Raw genomic sequence first — 17869 nt, 5'->3', positions numbered from 1 at the left:
TCCGCTGGGTGTATGCTCTGCTGAGGAGCTCAGCGGGGAGGGCCCTACCCCCGTTAAAAGCCCTGACTGGGGAGCTGGCATTAATGCCTGTGTGTGTGTGCATGTGTGTTTTGTGTTGGTAACACTTGGTTTCCATAAAGTTGGCCCTCCAGTCCTGTTTGTTCAAACCATTTTCATTTGAAAGACTGGAGTCACGGTCTCTCAATCGCCACTCGTCTGTCTCTCTCGCACCCACTGCGACGGCTCTGAAATGAGCGTCTGACTTCCTGGTGGGCCCTCAGCCCCCGAGGCAGGCACTGCGCCTTCTCTGGAGTCCTCCGAACACACGCGCGCTTCTGGACACGCGTGTTTCTTTTCCACCGAGGACTCTGCCCCGCAGTCGAGGCGGGGCGAACGCACGGAGGACGCAGGGCCGGTCGTGGGCACCGCGGCGGGAGGTTCCTGGTCGCCCCGGGGACTCACGCACCTGCGGGAAGCCAGAGCCCTGCACGCTCACCTGGGGCCAGAAAACAACCCGCAGGCGCCCGAGCAAGGTCTAGGCGGAGGGGTGGGAGGGTGTTGGCCGGGATCCCTCCCCGTCGGAGACGGTAGGTGGGAACCGACTCAAGTTTCACTGCGGGTGGAACCTTCGCGGCCTCGGGGAGAAGAGCAAACAGCCGTGGGCGGCAGGTGCGTGCCGGGCGGCGGGGACTCCCCCGCACGCCGCTGGCAGGACAGGGGCCAGCGGGCAGGGGTGAGGCGGAGGTGCGCGAAGGTGCCTCGTGGGACGAGTGGAGTGGCCGCGGCGCGCAGGCGCACTGGGGCCCGCCCGCCGGCCGGGTCCCGGGGTACAAAGAAGCGCCGCGCAGGGCAGGGCAGGGGTCCCCGGCGGTCTCCGGAGCCGCCCGGGGCTCCCTCCCGCCCCGCGCCGGGACGCAGCCGCCGTCGCTTCCCGCCTGGGGACGGAGGCTGGCCGGCCTCCCGCGACTCCTCCGTCCCTGCGGCGGCTGCAGTCCGTTTCGGGGTTTAATTCTGGCGCTTGCTCGCCGGCGCCGGCTCCGCCCTCCGCGCCCCGCCCCCTCCTCCGAGGTCCCGGAGCCGCGGCCGGCCGGGCGCCGCAGGTTGGGGAGCGCGCCTGGAGGTGAGTGAGCCGGCGCTGCGCGGGGCCCGGTGCCGGGCCGGGTGGGCGAGGGGGGTGCGGGCCCTGACCCCCGCGGCGGCCCCGCAAACTTGGCGCGCGCCCCGGGGCGCCCGGCGGCGGCGGCGGGGGCGGAGGGCAGCCCCGCGGGCTCGCGCTCGCCCTGCCTCCCCCCGCGGCCCTGGGGCGGGCCTAGGGACGGGGTCCGAGAGGGTGGCTGGGGCTGCGCGGCCGGCAGGCTTTGGCGCGCGCTGCGGCCGTGGGGGGGGGGGGGGCTCGGCCGGTCGGGGCAGCGGGGAAGTCCGGGCCGGGGACGGGAGGGTGCGGACGCACGGCGCTGGGGTACCCTCGGGTCCTGTGCGAGCGCGGGACGGGGTGCAGGACCCTCCCCGCGGCGTCAGCGGGTGAAGTTCGCGGTTCCGCTCCGCAGGGGGAGTGGCGGTGGACCCCTTCCTCTGTGTATCCCAGAGCGGCAGGTGGTCTCGGCCGCGCTCAGCCGACTCCGAGATGGCTCCGGCCGGGGTCGGAGGGGTCGGGAGGTGGGGGAAGGGCGGGAGAGCCCGGGGCCTCCGGGGCCTCCGGGGCCGGACCCTGGCCAGCGCGGCGCGGGCTCCTGGGCGATCCGGGGCGTCAGGTCAGGGAGGGTGCGAGCGGAGTTGGTCCCCGACGCCCCCTCTCCCCGGCCGCTTGAGCAAACCCGCGCATCCTGCGCTCTGGGCAGCCACCACCCCTTGCCCACTCTCCCCCGCACCCCCCATCTGGGTTCCCGGGGAGCTTTGGGAGACAGCTCCTGGTGGTGGGTCCTGCGGGTTAGTGGGAGCCGCGCTGCCCCGGGGTGATGGGTGACGGCTTGGGCCGAGTTAGCGTTAAAATCAATCTGTGGCGTCCCCCAGCGCTCGCTGCCTGCACCTCCTCTCTACGAGGTTCGTCTCGTTGGATTAATTAATGAAATCTATCTGCAGGAGAACCCAACGAACAAGGAGGGGTAATCCTCCAAACGTGTAATTGTGCAGTTTCTTGTCCCGCCTCCATTCCGCCCCCCACCCCCCACCCCTCCTCGCACCTCTGAGTTGGATGGAAATCAGGACCTGTTTCCTCTTTTTTTAATTCACGGGTTTAGTCAGTTTGATTCTTAGGTGGTGCTTAGCTGTTCACCTGCTAATTGCTCCTTTCATCCAACCTTCTCTAGTAAAAAGTGGGGCACTCCCACGTTTTAGTTATTTAAAAAAAAAAATCGAGATCTAATAAGCAGGCCATAAATACGCTCTTTTAAAAAAAAATGTACAGTTCCGTGGTTTTTAGTATATTCGCCAAGTTCTACCGTTATCACTAATTCCAGAACAGTTTTTGTCACCCCTCCAAAGAAACCCCATCCCCATGAGCACTTTTCATTTCACCTTCCCTCAGCCTCCCTCTCTCCTGTTAAGGTGAGGTTTTCCCAAGGTAGAGATTGAATTAGAAACTTGGGTTCTTTTTTAATAGATTTGGGGCTGTTAATAGTAGGGGCTGTCTCGTGGTGGGATTAATGTCTAAAGATGCAGGAGAGCCTCAGGCCATTGGCGGAATGGTGGCCTCCTTTGAAGACACACTGGAGGGATGCGTTTTTCCCCCTGGGGCACAAGGATGCTTTAGCGCACTTTGTGAAACTCCAGTTGAGGCTCCACCTCTGCAAAAGTGAGTTCTGTCTATGTGTGTGTTTTGGGGGGAAAGGTGATAGAACAAAAGAGGAGTGCAGTTTTAAAAATAGTTTTCTTTTAAATCATCTAAACTGGCCCCAAGGAAAGAAACCACAGGCAAATGGCCCTTGGAATCGATACAGTCAAGACTTGGGTTCATTTTGTGATGTCAGCATTTACTCACAAATAGTTTCATGAGCTGATGTGCTCTTCTGTTTACCACCTAGTTCAGAGGAGGAGCGGAGGGGGTGTAGTGGGAGAAAAATCAAGGCAATGGGGAGGGGGCAGGAGCAGAGCTAAAAGGGGCAGTGCATTTGGCAGCTGAGGCCTGTAGGGTGAGCAGGTTCAGAAGCTGCGAGGGGAGATGGGAGATGTCCGTGAAAATCGCAGACTTGTCCCTCGAGCGTTTGTTGGATTATTTGTGCATGTTTTAAAAATCGCATTTCAGGGAGCAGAGGTGAAGCTGTCTAAGCTACCCAACAGCCTCCCCACTTCTCTTCTGCCCTGCAATCAAACCAAGAAGTCAAGTTGGTTTCAAATGTTGGGGGACATTTTATGATTCTTTTGCACCTTGCATGTTGCATGTGTGGCTCTGCTTAATGCCAATTGTTGAAGGAATCGTTAAACTGTAACATACCAATTTGGTGAATTTTCACAGTGAACCTAAACCTAGAATGCACACTGAGATCAAGAGACAGTGTTGCCATATTGTGGGGGACTCCTGCTCTGTTCAGGTCATTTTTTCTTCCCAGGGTACCCACTGTTGCCACTACAGATCAGTTTTGCCTGTTGTCATGCTCTCTATGCATGGTATCATCTAATACGTTGCTTTTTGTTGTTGTTGTTTGTTTTTAATCTGGCTTCTTTCAAAATGATGTTGGTGAGTTTTACTGATGTTGCAAGTGGCTGTAATTCACTCATCTTTGCTGTGCAATATTCCATCGTGATCATACCCCAAATTACTTACCCGTCCTGGGATTGATGGGTGTTTTGGTAGTTTCCAGATTCTGTCTGTCTATGGCCCGTAGCCTGGCTGTGAACGTTTTAGCACATGTACACATTGGGTTTGAGTGTATACTTAAAATTGTTGAGTTCTAAACTGTTAAGTTTAGCAGACACTGCTGAACAGAAGCCCAAGCGATCGTGTGGTTTGTATTTGCACTAGCAGTGTGTGAGAGTTCTGTCCTGTTGTAAATTGCAAAAGCAGTAAATCTACAGAGTTTTGCAAATGGACAAAAGGTGACCCGTATTTACCCCATTCCAGGAGCTGGATTATTTCAGCTGTGTTTCCTTCCAGTGCATTTCCATGTCTGCTCGATTTTGTATTTTCTCTTAAAGTATATCTCCATGTTGCTTTAGTCTCCATGACTTTCTAATTCCTGCACACATCCATAACCCCATGGACAGGTTTCCAGTTAATAATCCCCCCATAACTGGCAATGATTGTTAATTTTTTGGACTTGTACTGGTATATATTACTGCAGAAATCATCTTTATGCATATAGTTCCCCCCCCCCCCCTTTTGGATTATTTCACAAACTAGAGACTTTTTTTTTCATGGCTGTGAATACATGTAGTTCACCTACTACCTGCAGAATCGAGCTGTCCTTGAATCTAGTACCCAGCTGATGAGAGAAATTTTTAAATTACTAATACGTTACCTACGAAAAGGTATCTAATTGGTTAGTAATGTAATTCTCAAAGTAATGGTGACTTTGACCCTGATAACCTTATTCAATAGTGTAAATGCAACTATTGTAATTTCATTGGCCAGTCACATACAATTTTTCTTTATATGATGCTTTTTGCAAAGGTACTGAGCTAGGAGTTTTAGGGGATACAAGAGGAATCATACCATTAAATAGCTGGTTGTCCAGAAATTCTATGTAAGAATTAAAAACACTAGACAGAATCCTTATAGGAAACACAAGAGTGTTTAGTTCACTTAAATAGTGAATACTTCTATGAGCTCTGAGACAAGAGATCTTTTTTGCCTGGATGATTGGGATTGGCTTTCCTGAAAGGTACTACTTGAGCTGAGCTTTAAGGGAGCCTTAGAAATTGACAAGGGAGCAGATATCTCTGAAGAAAATATCACCAAACCATTTGAAGAAGAGAGATTAACAGGGCACAGGCCATTCTGGACAGTGGGGATGATGCTGGTCTCCTACCATTCTTTCTCTGGAAGATCGTGAAAATCGGTGAAATAATATAAAGGCAGAAAAAAAGATGAGAGCTTTTTGGGAAAAAAAACTTTAAAAATTTTTTTTGTTTAACAGAGAGAGAGAGAGAGAGAGAGCGAGAGCTCAAGTTGGGGAGAGGCAGAGAGAGAGAGGGAGATAAAGAATCTGAAGCAGGCTCCAGGTTCCGGAGCCTGTCCGCACAGAGCCGGGTGCAGGGCTTGAACCCACGGACCACAAAATCATCACCTGCGCCAAAGTCAGGTGCGTAACCAACTGAGCCAGCCACCCAGGTGCCCCTGGGAGAATATATTTTTACTTTAAAGTCTGTATCATGGGGTTCGATTGTGAACACCTGCCACAGATTTTTTGTCCAGTGATCATTTCTTTGCCTGATTGATGGCTCTTCCCTCCTCTTGGCTCTCAAAATGCAGCAAAAATTGCTCTGAGGTGAAGACCACTCCACCAACTTGCACATAGAATAAGCTAGTATCCATTTACCTTTAGTGAAAATTATGTTTCTATTTTCTACAAGGCCCCAGTGGGGAAAGTCAGACGCTTAGACCCTCCCAGAGTTCATGGCAAGTGGGGAGATAGAAAGATACAGAGTTGTAGTAGGAGGGCAGAAGGGTGGGATTTTCTGATACTCATGGCTCATTCTGGTGGCGTAAGGGGCGGAAAGACAACCAGGCTGGCTCAGTTACAAGCCGCTGGACAAAGAGTATAATCTCAAGGTGCCATTCACCTGAGTGACCTCACTCTGTGACCTAAGCATGTGACTGACCTGTTAAGCACTACCAGACTGCCTCGCTTATTCAAAAGCTGTGGCCTGCATTGCAATGCCCTTTGCTTTACTCCCCACCTGTATTCATTTTTCAAGGCCCGGTCTCCTTCAATATCCTACAGACCTCTCCACTGTGTGGCCTTTGGCACAGTTACTGAACCTCTCTGTGTTTCAGTTTCCCATCCATAAGAAGCGGGTAATAAAAGCCCTCCGCTCGTGTGGTTATTTGAAGATTAAATGAGTTAAAAACCTTACGGAGCGTTTGGAAAGCTACCTGGTACACTGTGAACACTAAACACATTTGCTGTCGTTTTAGTTTTCCATACCTTTCTGAAGTTATATTTGTACATAAAATAATGCAAACAACAAAGACATTTACAATGAAAACAAACACCCTTCACTCTTGGGTGCCTGTTCAGCTCCAGTCTCAGGTGTTCCTGTTAAGTCCTGTTTTTAGTTCTTTTGGTGGTTGTTGTGTAGCAAATTACCTTAAACAATTATTTCAATGGTGTTTGGGATTCCGTGGGTTATAGAGTCAGGCAGGGCTTGGCCGCTGCTTGTGGTGTTGATGGAGGTCTCTGTGTGGCACTCCACTGCCAAATTGGCTGGTCTGGAGGGTCCAAGGAGGTTTTGCGCCAATGCCCCAGGCCTTGGCCGGGATGGCCGGGAGACCAGGCTCCGTGTTGACTGTTTGCCAGAGTATTACTAAACATGGGGACTTCAGCATGGTGGCCCCAGGTAGTTGGACTGGTGGCCTGGCCACCAGCTTCCTTCATGTATTAATCAGCGTTCCTCAGAGAAACTGAACAAATAGGATGTGCATATATTTCTTTAAAAAAAAGATATATTTTAAGGAGTTTGGCTGACAGGGTTATGGAAGCTGCTGAGGCCAAAATCTGCAGTGTGGACCAGCAGACTGGAGACCCAGGAGAGCAGGTGGTGCAGATGAAGACCAAAGCAGTCTACTGGAGAATGCTCTCCTGTTTGGGGAAGCTGATCTTTTTGTTCCATTCAGGCCATCAACTGATTGGGTGTGGCCCGCCCACGTTATAGAGAGCAGTCTGCTTTACCTAATGTTCACTGATTAAAACGTTAATCTCATCCAAAAATACTCTCCAGATGGACAAATGCAATTAACTTGAGCTAGAATGCCTCAAGAGAACCAGTTGGAAGCTACCTAGCCTTAGAAGTTACATGACTTTCCTTTCACCAAACTCTATCCATTGGATCAGTCAGAAGCCTGCTCAGACTCGAAGGGGAGGAAACATGAATGTGCCACTCGATGGGAAGAGTGTCGACAAATTTGGAACCTTTTTAAACTGCCACAATCTACACGTGATTTCAACAAATTTGAAAAAAGGGTATTAATAATACCCCTTACCTCTCTTCTCTTCCTCTCCCCTCTACCTCCCAATTTTAATCTAGTGATTTTTAGTTCTCTTTTTTTCCATTTACCTTTATGATTTTAAATAAAGCATTCCATACTTGACAAGGCCATGGAGAAATGGAAAACTAAGGTTTGTTGAGTGTGTGTGTGTGTGTGTGTGTGTGTGTGTTTCAGCAATGGAAAAGAACAGAACTGTCGAGGAGGAAAGCCTAACAGTGGGGCTCTTATTAAAACACTGCAGGCACTAGACGTGTGAATTGCTCGTCAGCGTGTCCCCCGGTGAGCATAGCAGGTGACCTAATCCAACTGTTTTTATTTTCTAGCTTTGGCCTTTAAACTCTGATACCTGTTTGCCTTTTTCTTCCTTGAGCTTTATGTTTAAAGTCTGAATGATGAAAGCAAATGATATTCTCACTGATGAAGAATCTTGAAACATGTACGTGGTTGAGTTGTGTGTTTGTGTACGGATGTACAGACCAGAAAAACCTATTAGAACTAAATATCCTCATGCTTTTTTCATTACAGAAGCAATCAGTTAATTGGGAACAGTTATGTATTTCTGGTAATGTCAGGAACCCTGTAGCTCTGTTGGAAGTTTTTTGTTGTTTTTTTTTTTAATTAGTTAATGGAATTGAGCAATGGGGCTTAGCTTAACACTCAGAAGACATACTAATCCCTTTTTATAATTACCTGGTCCCCAGAGAAGCACTCAGGAACTTCTGTTGTTGAGGGTTCACATTTATTGTGTGTTGCAGATAAAACTCCTTTTTTATATAGTTTTTGGCTTGATTATAGGTAAGAATGTAAATGTGTGGATGCCTGCATTACATTTTTGGCTAAATTTGTTTAGCTTCCTGTTGGTAATTCTGACTGGTTTCACCCATTGACCTTGGGGAAAATATGAAAAAATAACTAGAGTAAGGGTAGAAATGAAGCTGACTTCACCCTCCCTCTTTCTCTCTCCCTCTCCCTCCCTTCTTCCTCCTCTCCCTCCCACTTCTCTCCCCCCTCCTCGTCGTCAACAGAACTGCTCTCTGCTATAAAAATAACTACTTAACCCCCGCTTGTTCTATAAATAAAATAAAATAAAATAAAACAAAGGGGTGCCTGGCTGGCTCAGCCCATTGGGCATTGGCTCAGGTCATGATCTCACAGTTGGTGAGTTCGATCCCTGCATTGGGCTCTGCGCCTGGAGTCTGCTTCAGATACTGTATCTCCCTCTCTCTGCCTCCCCCATGTGCATGCTCTCTGTCTCTCTAGATGAATTAAATAAAATAAAAACAGCTTAAGAGCAGCCCTTTTTAGGGGTGGTGATTGTCTGTACTATATGATGCTATTTGCCACTTGGCTGCCAAATACTTGCTCATTTCCCTTTCCCCAAACAGAGCCACGGACCCAAGCCTCTCATCTTGGTATCCCATGGCTTTCAAGTCCCTACTCATGGCCCTGGAGTATCCATCTAATATCAAAGACTCCTTTGGTCAATGTTTGGACTTTAATACATGGTCTCACAGAGTGTGTCCTCTGTGTCTGGCTTCTTTCACTGCATGTTGTGTTCATAAGATTGATCCGCGTTGTTTGTGTGGCTATGGATTGTTCTTTTTGTGGTTTCATTGTATTCTCTCGTGTGCCTATACCACTGTTGAATCCATCCTCCTGGAGACGTGCGTTGGGTCATTTGTTTCCACTTCGGGACCAGCATGGACAGTGCTGTCATGAACAGATTTGTGCATGTGTTCTGGTGAACGTATGTATACATTTCTGTTGGATGCACGTCTGGGAGTGGGGTTACTGGGCTGCACAATTCTGAGGTGGAGATTGCCGTGGGATGCAGTGGGATGGTTGTATTCATTTAAATGCCCAGCAGTTGTGAGTTCTAGTTGTTCTAAAGCTTCTTCTTCTCCATTGTCTTATTTTAACCAGTTGTAAATATGCATTATTGAATCCCCCAGACTAGTAAAGTGAGCACCTCAAAAAAGCGCTCATAGGATTTTATGTTACAGCATAGCGAGAGAGAAGAGATTAGGCGAGTTACAGAATTCATCTAGAGGGCTCCTCGGTGGCTCAGTCATTTAAGCATCCGACTTTGGCTCAGGTCACGATCTCTCAGTTCATGGGTTCGAGCCCGGCGTTGGGCTCTGTGTGGACAGCCTGGAGCCTGCTTCAGAATTCTGTGTCTCCCTCTCTTCCTGCCCCTCCCCCACTCAGCCTCCCTCTCGCTCACTCGCTCTGTGTCTCAAAAATAAATATTAAAAAAAAAATTCACCTAGAGATTTCGTGTCCACTTTTTAACTGCTCTAGCCGTTCTGTTTCTCCGTGCTATAAAATTCCGTTCTCGTGGGATTTTTCTCTTTTAATTTGGTAGGAGATGCAGGTCAAGGGATTCACTATTAATAGAAGTAAACAAAACTTTACGAATAAACTGCAGGAGAATTAAGGCATTCGGTATATTTGAAGACCGAGATTTTGCTCACCTCATGATAGCCTTCGAACTTTTCTGGTTAAGTTGAGCTACTGATGTCTGCCACTGACCACGACATATCTGTAGGAGAATTCTGGAGTTGGCCGGGAATTAAATTTCCACAAGGAAAAGCGAAAGAAAACATGAGCTCTTGGTGCAGAATTTTTAAAGGCAACAAAAAAAGAGAAAGGGGTTGTCAACCCAGGGAGACATTGGATATTGTGTAACGTCAGTGGCGTGCTAAGTTGTTGCCATTTCTTTAGAAAAACAAAACGAGTTCCTTTTGATGAAAGGTAACATGTGATTTGATGTGCTAGACTTTGTTGCGATTTACTTCTTGTTGGCCTTTTGAAACTTCATCCCTCAGCCTCTACTCAAGGTGCCTGTTTTATCTTTTCCATTGTTTCTTTGTGAGGATTGTGTCCTTAGGAATGCAGCCCCCGCTTTGTAGTTATTCAGTGCAAATGTTTTCTCCTTTTAAGTATCACGGGGTGGGGGGTGTTGCTGGTCAGGGGGTAGACACTATTTGTCTTCAGGACCTTTAAGGTATTTGAGACTGTGTGGCATCTTGGTGGCAAGATGAAATCCTGGGTGGCTTAGCCTGAGTGTCTTTGGGAAACCCAGGCTTCTGACCTTGAGAGCCTGCCTCCAGAGACACCTCCCCCCCCCCCCCCCCCACTTTGATCTCCTTTCAGAGTTAACAGTTCAAGAGTCAGGGGGGAGTTGACTCAATCCATATCTGGGAGAGGAGGTCAGGCCGGCAATGATTGGAGTTTACTTCCTACAACTCCGTTCCTTAATCGAGGCAGGGTTTTATTATTATTATTATTATTTTTTATTTTTGAGAAAGAGAGAGAGCATGAACGGGGGAGGGGCAGAGAGAGAGGGAGACACAGAATCGGAAGCAGGCTCCAGGCTCTGAGCCATCAGCCCAGAGCCCGACGCGGGGCTCGAACTCACGGACCGCGAGATCGTGACCTGGGCCGAAGTCGGACGCCCAACCAACTGAGCCACCCAGGCGCCTCTAGGCAGGGTTTCAGTAACAGTTGGGAGAAGCAGTGCAAATATTCACTGCTATGGAAGTTGCGGTATATTGTTTAAAAAAAAAATTGTTTTTTTTTAAGTTGAGGGAATTCCAGACTAATCCTCTCATGAAGTCATGTGAACTTGTGTTCTGATAGGTTTTCGTTGGGGGGAAGGGATGGGAGAGTTGTTGGCGATGCTGAGAATGACCGAGGTATGGGTGAGTGGGAGGCACTGGCCAGAGGAACAGCGGGGGCTTGTTAGGGAGTGATCAAATAGAAGGGGACTGGCTAGCTTGTGCCCTGTGGGCATTCAGAAGTATTCGCGGCATGCATATGCATCATTATATCCCTAACATGCCAAGGCCCCAGATCTGCACGAAGGTCTGAAAGGTGTCAGTGGATCGGGCATCACCATGGTTTAGGTACTCGCTGTGTGGTAACTTTTTTATCCTTTACTCAATCAGGAATTCTGTGTTTCCATCCGCTGAAGTTGAAACATTTGGGTTGAAAAGAGATTTGTCCTAACAAGATTTGAGACACACACACACACACCCCCCACTGCCAGCCATGCATCTGAGTCCCGTTTTGTTCCCTACAGCCTTCTGTGTGTGTGTGTGTGTGTGTGTGTGTGTGTGTGAACTTGGAGCCATGAGGGTACTCTTAAGTTACTCTTCCCAAGTTCAATGGACTCTGTTTTGTCAGAAGTGTTATTTTTTTAATTCCGTTCCCATTTGTTTGTGGCTCTTGGGGCAATGTGATCTCTTCAGTATGAAAACAAAGCAGCAACTTCAGCACTATATACAAATGAGAAGTGTAGGTACTGGCACAAGAATAGACACTCCGATGAATGAAACAGAATAGAGAACCCAGAAATGGACCCACAAACATAAGGCCAACTAATCTTTGACAAAGCAGGAAGGAATATCCAATGGAATAAAGACAGTCTCTTCAGCAAGTGGTGCTGGGAAAACTGGACAGCGACATGCAGAAAAATGAACATGGACCACTTTCTTACACCAGACACAAAAAGAAACTCAAAATGGATGAAAGACCTCAATGTAAGACAGGAAGCCATCAAAATCCTCGAGGAGACAGTGGGCAAAAACCTCTTTGACCTTGGCCACAGCAAGTTCTTACTCAACACGTCTCCAGGGGCAAGGGAAACAAAAGCAAAAATGAACTATTGGGACCTCATCAAAATAAAAAGCTTCTGCACAAAGCAGGAAATAATCAACAAAACTAAAAGGCAACTGACAGAATGGGAGAAGATATTTGCAAATTGACATACCAGATAAAAGGTTAGTATCCAAAAATCTACAAAGAACGTATCAAACTCAACACCCAAAAAACAAATAATCCAGTGAAGAAATGGGCAAAAGACACGAATAGACACTTCTCCAAAGAAGACATCCAGATGGCCAACCGACACATGAAAAAATGCTCAACATCACTCATCATCAGGGAAATACAAATCAAAACCACAATGAGATACCACCTCACCCCTGTCAGAATGGCTAACATGAACAACTCAGGCGACAACAGATGTTGGCGAGGATGAGGAGAAAGGGGATCTCTTTTGCATGATTGGTGGGAATGCAAGCTGGTGCATCCACTCTGGAAAACAGTATGGAGGTTTCTCAAAAAACTAAAAATAGAACTGCGCTATGACCCAGCAATTGTACTACTAGGCATTTATCCAAGGGATACAGGGACACCTGCACCCCCGTGTTTATGGCAGCACTATCAACAATTGCCACGGTATGGAAAGAGCCAATGGATGAATGGATAAAGAAAACGTGGTATATACATACAGTGGAGTATTATTCAGCGATCGAAAAGAATGAAATCTTGCCATTTGCAACTACGTGGATGGAACCCGGAGGGTGTTATGCTAAGTGAAATTAGAGAAAGACAAAAATCATATGACTTCACTCATATGAGGACTTTAAGAGACAAAACAGGTGAACATAAGGGAAGGGCAACAAAAATAATATAAAAACAGGGAGGGGGACAAAACAAAAGAGACTCATAAATATGGAGAACAAGCTGAGGGTTGTTGGAGGGGTTGTGGGAGGGGGGATGGGATAAATGGGTAAGGGCCACTAAGGAGTCTACTCCTGAAATCATTGTTGCACTACATGCTAACTAATTTGGATGTAAATTTTAAAAACTAAAAAATAAAGTTAAAAAAAAATTGGAAGTGTAGAATAGGGCAGGACCAAGGTACGGGAAAAAGGCAGGAGCAAATGGAAGAAAGAGGTGAGGTGCCCGAAGACCTCCTCCTGTCCCCTCACTTCTGGGGAAAGACTCAAATGTTTAGGTGGCAGGACACAACTTTCCATGCATTATTTGTCCCTTTCTTTCCGGGAGAGTTGTATTTAATAGAGAAAGTGAATGGTCTCTTGTTGCTTGTTTTTTAGGTTTATTTAAGCCAACCTCCGGAAAGGAGAGGCTACTGTTGGGGATAATCATGAGAAACCAGGGGAACCTGATGGGAAGACCTTCGTTTTCCTTTAATGAAATCCCTTTTGCTCATAAAGTTCTTGCACACCTTCCAGAGAACAGTATTGCCCACTCAGAATCGGTGCTCCGGCATCTGGGCTCGGTTCTGCCTGCTGCTGGGAAGGGCGGCCAGAGGTTTACCTCTTGAAGTCAGGGGTGAATAAGAAGCTTGAGATCTCTGAACCAGCCCAGAACCAGTAAATAAAGCAGCTTTACTACAATGGGGAAAAAAAGTCCCTCTTTCCTGCCCACACCTTTGCAAGCAAGAGGAGGAAATACTGCTTAAGGGCTTGACGTGTATATAGTTGATGAATCATTTTCTTGGGAACTTGCTCTTTCCAAGAAAAAGTGTTGTGAACCTTGGGCCTCACATCCAGTTTGACCAAATAACAGTGCTCACCTGTTAATCTGATCTGAGTCCTGACCTCAAGCTGTTGTTCACAGTTGATGTCCATTTTAGCCTGGGTTCCAGGCTGGCTAGGGGTGCAGAATCCGTGGAAAATGTGCCTCATTCTCACTAGCTCCCTTTCTCTCCTTGACCCTCCATGGCCCAGGACAGCCTTTTCTTTCTCACTTTCTTCCCTGGTTTTGACCTTTATTTTTGGACTGGTGAGGTTAAATGGGTCTGACTCAATACAGGGCAGTGGTCAAGAGCCTGGGCTCTGGAGTCTCAATTAGATGTTTATTTATTTTTGAGAGAGAGACCGCCTGAGTGGGGGAGGAGCAGAGAGAGGAAGACACAGAATCTGAAACAGGATCCACACTCTGAGCTGTCAGCACAGAGCCCGATGCGGGGCTCAAACCGACAAACCTTGAGATCTTGACCTGAGCAGAAGTCAGACTCGGTCGACTAAGCCACCCAGTCGCCCCTAGAGTCTCAGTTCTTAAGCTTCCTGTCAGGTGTATGTTTCCTTTGCCTCCGTGTGTCTGAAAAGAAACAATATGATTCTGCCCTGGTGTTGAAGTGTATGTAGCTTGGTGGGGAGGGGAGGAAGCGGGGAGGGTAGATAAGGGAAGAAACGTCTAGGATATGGTTATTTCCTGACTGTAAACCCCTCCTGGAATAACATCTCAAAAAAGCCATCCTGTTTGCTTATGGCCAGAGGAGCAGAGAAAGGGCCATTGTGGCACACAGTGGATCAAAGAAGAACCCTGGGAACAAGTAAAAGGGAGAGACCCGGATCCCGCAGGAGCCCCCAACTCTGAGAAGTGCCACCACCCTTCTCTCTCTGCAGGGTCTTGCAGGATTGTGGCCAAGCCAGATCATGTGTCTCTGCCTGTGACTTGCGGGGGAGGAGAGGTACGGGGCAGAGGAGCCCGGATGATCAGCAAGGTAGTAGCCTTGTGAGCCAGGCTGAGCTTTGTTAAAATCTGGATCACTCGAGAAGCCTGTTGCCCTGCCTGCTGCCACAGCCAGGGAAACTTTTGCAGGTTGTTTAGGATAACGGGATTCCAGGTAATTGCTGTTGGTCACTGAGGTTGGGGTGCTCGTGTCTGGAGGCACTGGGAAGGCAACAGATGAGATCCGGTCCTGGGACCCCAGGTTAGCGCTCCGTGCATCGCTTCTGGGAAGTAACTCCCTACGGATGCTGCTTACGCAGAGCAGTGCTGGAAGCATGTTCTGGGACTACCAAGGGCTGGTGGTACAAACCACTCGCCATTTATAATCGTGCTTCTAGGATACAATGCATAAATACACTTGATATAAACACACATAAATGCGCCCACTACTGGTTGTTAAATTGGTGATCAATTGTATCTGAAGATAGCGTGAATGAAGATAGTAATGAAGGGGAATGAAATTAGTAACATTGTGTTGAGAGTCCCAGGCCTGTGTAAAGGCTGGGTCTGTTGAGTTAACTAGTGAACTTTTCCTTCTTTTTTTTTTTTTTTTTTTTTTTAATTTTGTAATGTTTATTTTTGAGAGAGAGACAGAGTGTGAACAGGGGCGGGGCAGAAGGAGGGGGAGACACAGAATGTGAAGCAGGCTCCAGGCTCTGAGCTGTTAGCACAGAGCCCGATGTGGGGCTCGAACCCGCCGACCGTGAGATTGACCTGAGCTGAAGGTGGAAGCTTAACTGACTAAAACACCCAGGTGCCCCTACTAGTTAACTTTTCTTAAATCAGGTGACTATATGGAGCCCGGATGATTGGGTCTTTTTCTCACAGCAACGTGTACTGTTTTGCCTGTTCTCATGTTCATTAAAATCAAGAACTTTGATTTAGCAGTATAAGGAAGAGGGGAAAGATAAGTCATAAGGTAGACGATATTTGTCATATCCAACAAGAGCTTGTCCGGAATGTGTCAGGAGCAGCTACAAATCAACAAGAAAAACAACACCTAATTTTAAAAATGAGCAGAAGGGCATTCTGTGTCAGTGGTCATCAGGAAAATGCACGTTAGGGGTGCCTGGGTGGCTCAGTCGGTTGAGCGTCCGACTTTGGCTCAGGTCATGATCTCGCAGTTCATGGGTTCGAGCCCCGCGTTGGGCTCTGTGCGGACAGCTCGGTGCCTGGAGCCTGCTTTGGATTCTTTGTCTCCCTCTCTCTCTGCCCTTCCCTGACTTGCATGCATGTGTGTGCACTCTCTCTCAAAAATAATAAAAAATTTAAAAAGGAAAATGCAAGTTAAAACTGCTGTAAGATACCAACACATAGTCAAAAGACTGAAGTAAAAAAAAAAAAAAAAAACCAGGGGCGCCTGGGTGGCTCAGTCGGTTGAGTGTCTGACTTCAGCTCAGGTCATGATCTCGCGGTTGACGAGGTCGAGCCCTGCGTCTGGCTCTGACAGCTCAGAGCCAGGAGCCTGCTTCAGGTTCTGTGTCTCCCTCTCTCTCTGCCCCTCCCCTGCTCATGCTGTGTCTCTCTTTGTGTCAAAAATAAATATTAAAAAAAAATTTTAAATAAAAACAAAACAACCCCCCCCCCCCCCCAAAAAAAAACCCTGATAGCCAAATCTTAATGGAGGTATGGAAGAGCTCAAACTCTCAAGAACTTCTGATAGACGTACAAATTGGTTTGACCACTTTGGACCTACTCGAAAGCTAGACAAAGACATGTTCTGTGACTCAGTAATTATATTCCTAGATACATATGCCCACCAGGAATGAGTGCAGCTGTGCACCAGAAGCACTTGCAAAAGGTTCATAATAGAAGGATAGTAAGATAAGAGAAACTGTCCAAATGCCCATGGACAGGTAGATAAATTGTGGCACGGTTGTGTAGTAAAATATTACACAGCAATGAAAAAGAATAAATGACTGCTATACAGAACAACATGATGAATGTTGATACATTATATTGAGTAATTAAAAAAATTTTTAACATTGGTTTTTGAGAGAGAGACAGACAGACAGACAGTGTGAGTTGGGGAGGGGCAGAGAGAGAGGGAGACCCAGAATCCGAAGCAGACTTCAGGCTCTGAGCTGTCAGCACAGAGCCTGATGTGGGGCTCGAACCCATGAGCTATGAGATCATGACGAGCTGAAGTCAGATGCTTAGCTGACTGAGCCACCCAGGCGCCCCTATATTGAGTAACTTCATTACTATATTGAATAAAGGAAGCCATAAATGTACACATTGTGTGATTGCTTTTATATGAAGAGGCAAAATCAATGCTGAATAGAAGAATAGGGTGGGGGGGAGGTGCATGGGGATGTACTGACTAGGGAAGGACAGCGGGGGCTTCTGGGATCCTGATGATGCCTACCTTGATGCGTGGTTGTTGATGACATGAATGTGTTCATTTGTAAGAATTCATCATGATTAATATTTAAGGTTTATAATTTTACTGTATGCGTGTTATTCCTTCATTGTAAAAGTTCCCTGAGATCTAACACTTCTAAATTAAAAAAAACACAAGATTTACAGCAAACCAGCTAGGCTTATTGGCTACAAAAAGAGAGAAACTCACTTAAACTGGCTTAATCAAAGCAGCATCAACAGTAAGGAGTTTGTTGGAGGGAACCCAGTAAAACCGCAAAACGTAGTAGTCCAGCCAGCCCTCCTGGGAACTGGGGGCTTAGGAAGTTGATTCCTAAGTTGTTGGGCACTCAGGGGAGCTGGTCTCCAGCATACAGACCGCCTTTCTCTGCTTCTAGCCCTCTCTCCCTCCGTGTTGATAAGCTTGGCCTCTGCTTCCTTTTTTCTCCCTGGGAATAGGAGTCGTTGTGGTCCAGTCAGCTGTGGCCAGGGGGGCTGGGATCTCATAGGAAACAGAGTCACCAAGGCTAAAGAAGGGTGGATTTTTTTTTTTTTTTAAGGGAAATGTGTGTGGGAAGAAAATGGTGCCATCTTGTATGTGTTCTCCTGCCCCAGTTGGTCAAGAGCAGGGAAAAAAAGTCCCCAGGAAATTCTTTACTGCCTTACAACCAAATCAGACTCTTGTGTTTGCTTCCTGACTGGAAGCAGGAACCCCAGCAGTTTGATCCTGATTTTTGCAAAGTCTTCCTGAGCTAAGCTTTACCAAGGTCTCCCACAAACTAGCCTTGCAGAAGGACCTGTTGCCTTGTATCATTTAGGGACTATAGAATAGTTGCCCAAATGGATTGAAGATTCACACCTTGTGGATATAACTTTTATCCAGTTGTGGCAAACCGTGATCCTAACTTGATTTGAAATTAGTAATGCAAATAGCCTTCCTGATATCTACTATGGACGTGCTAACCGTGATAGAGTGAACAGCGGCCCCCAGATTCAGGACTTTTCAAGGCAGAGTACAGCATTATCTCTCTCCCA

General features: G+C 47.6%; 1 protein-coding gene across 2 annotated transcripts in view; it reads left to right on the top strand.

The window, feature by feature from the left end:
• Positions 1-1077: 1077 nt before the first annotated feature.
• KANK1 (KN motif and ankyrin repeat domains 1) overlaps positions 1078-17869 on the top strand; it is a 211079-nt gene continuing 194287 nt past the window's right edge. For both annotated transcript variants that reach the window (XM_042912049.1, XM_042912047.1), the window contains exon 1: positions 1078-1120. The gene's annotated coding sequence lies outside the window, so the exon portion shown is untranslated. The remainder of the gene's footprint in view (positions 1121-17869) is intronic.

Source organism: Panthera leo, chromosome D4 (assembly GCF_018350215.1).
Source record: "Panthera leo isolate Ple1 chromosome D4, P.leo_Ple1_pat1.1, whole genome shotgun sequence".
NCBI classification, from domain to species: domain Eukaryota; kingdom Metazoa; phylum Chordata; class Mammalia; order Carnivora; family Felidae; genus Panthera; species Panthera leo.
The sequence above is the reverse complement of the archived record's forward strand: the minus strand, read 5'-3'. Positions and strand labels throughout refer to the sequence as shown.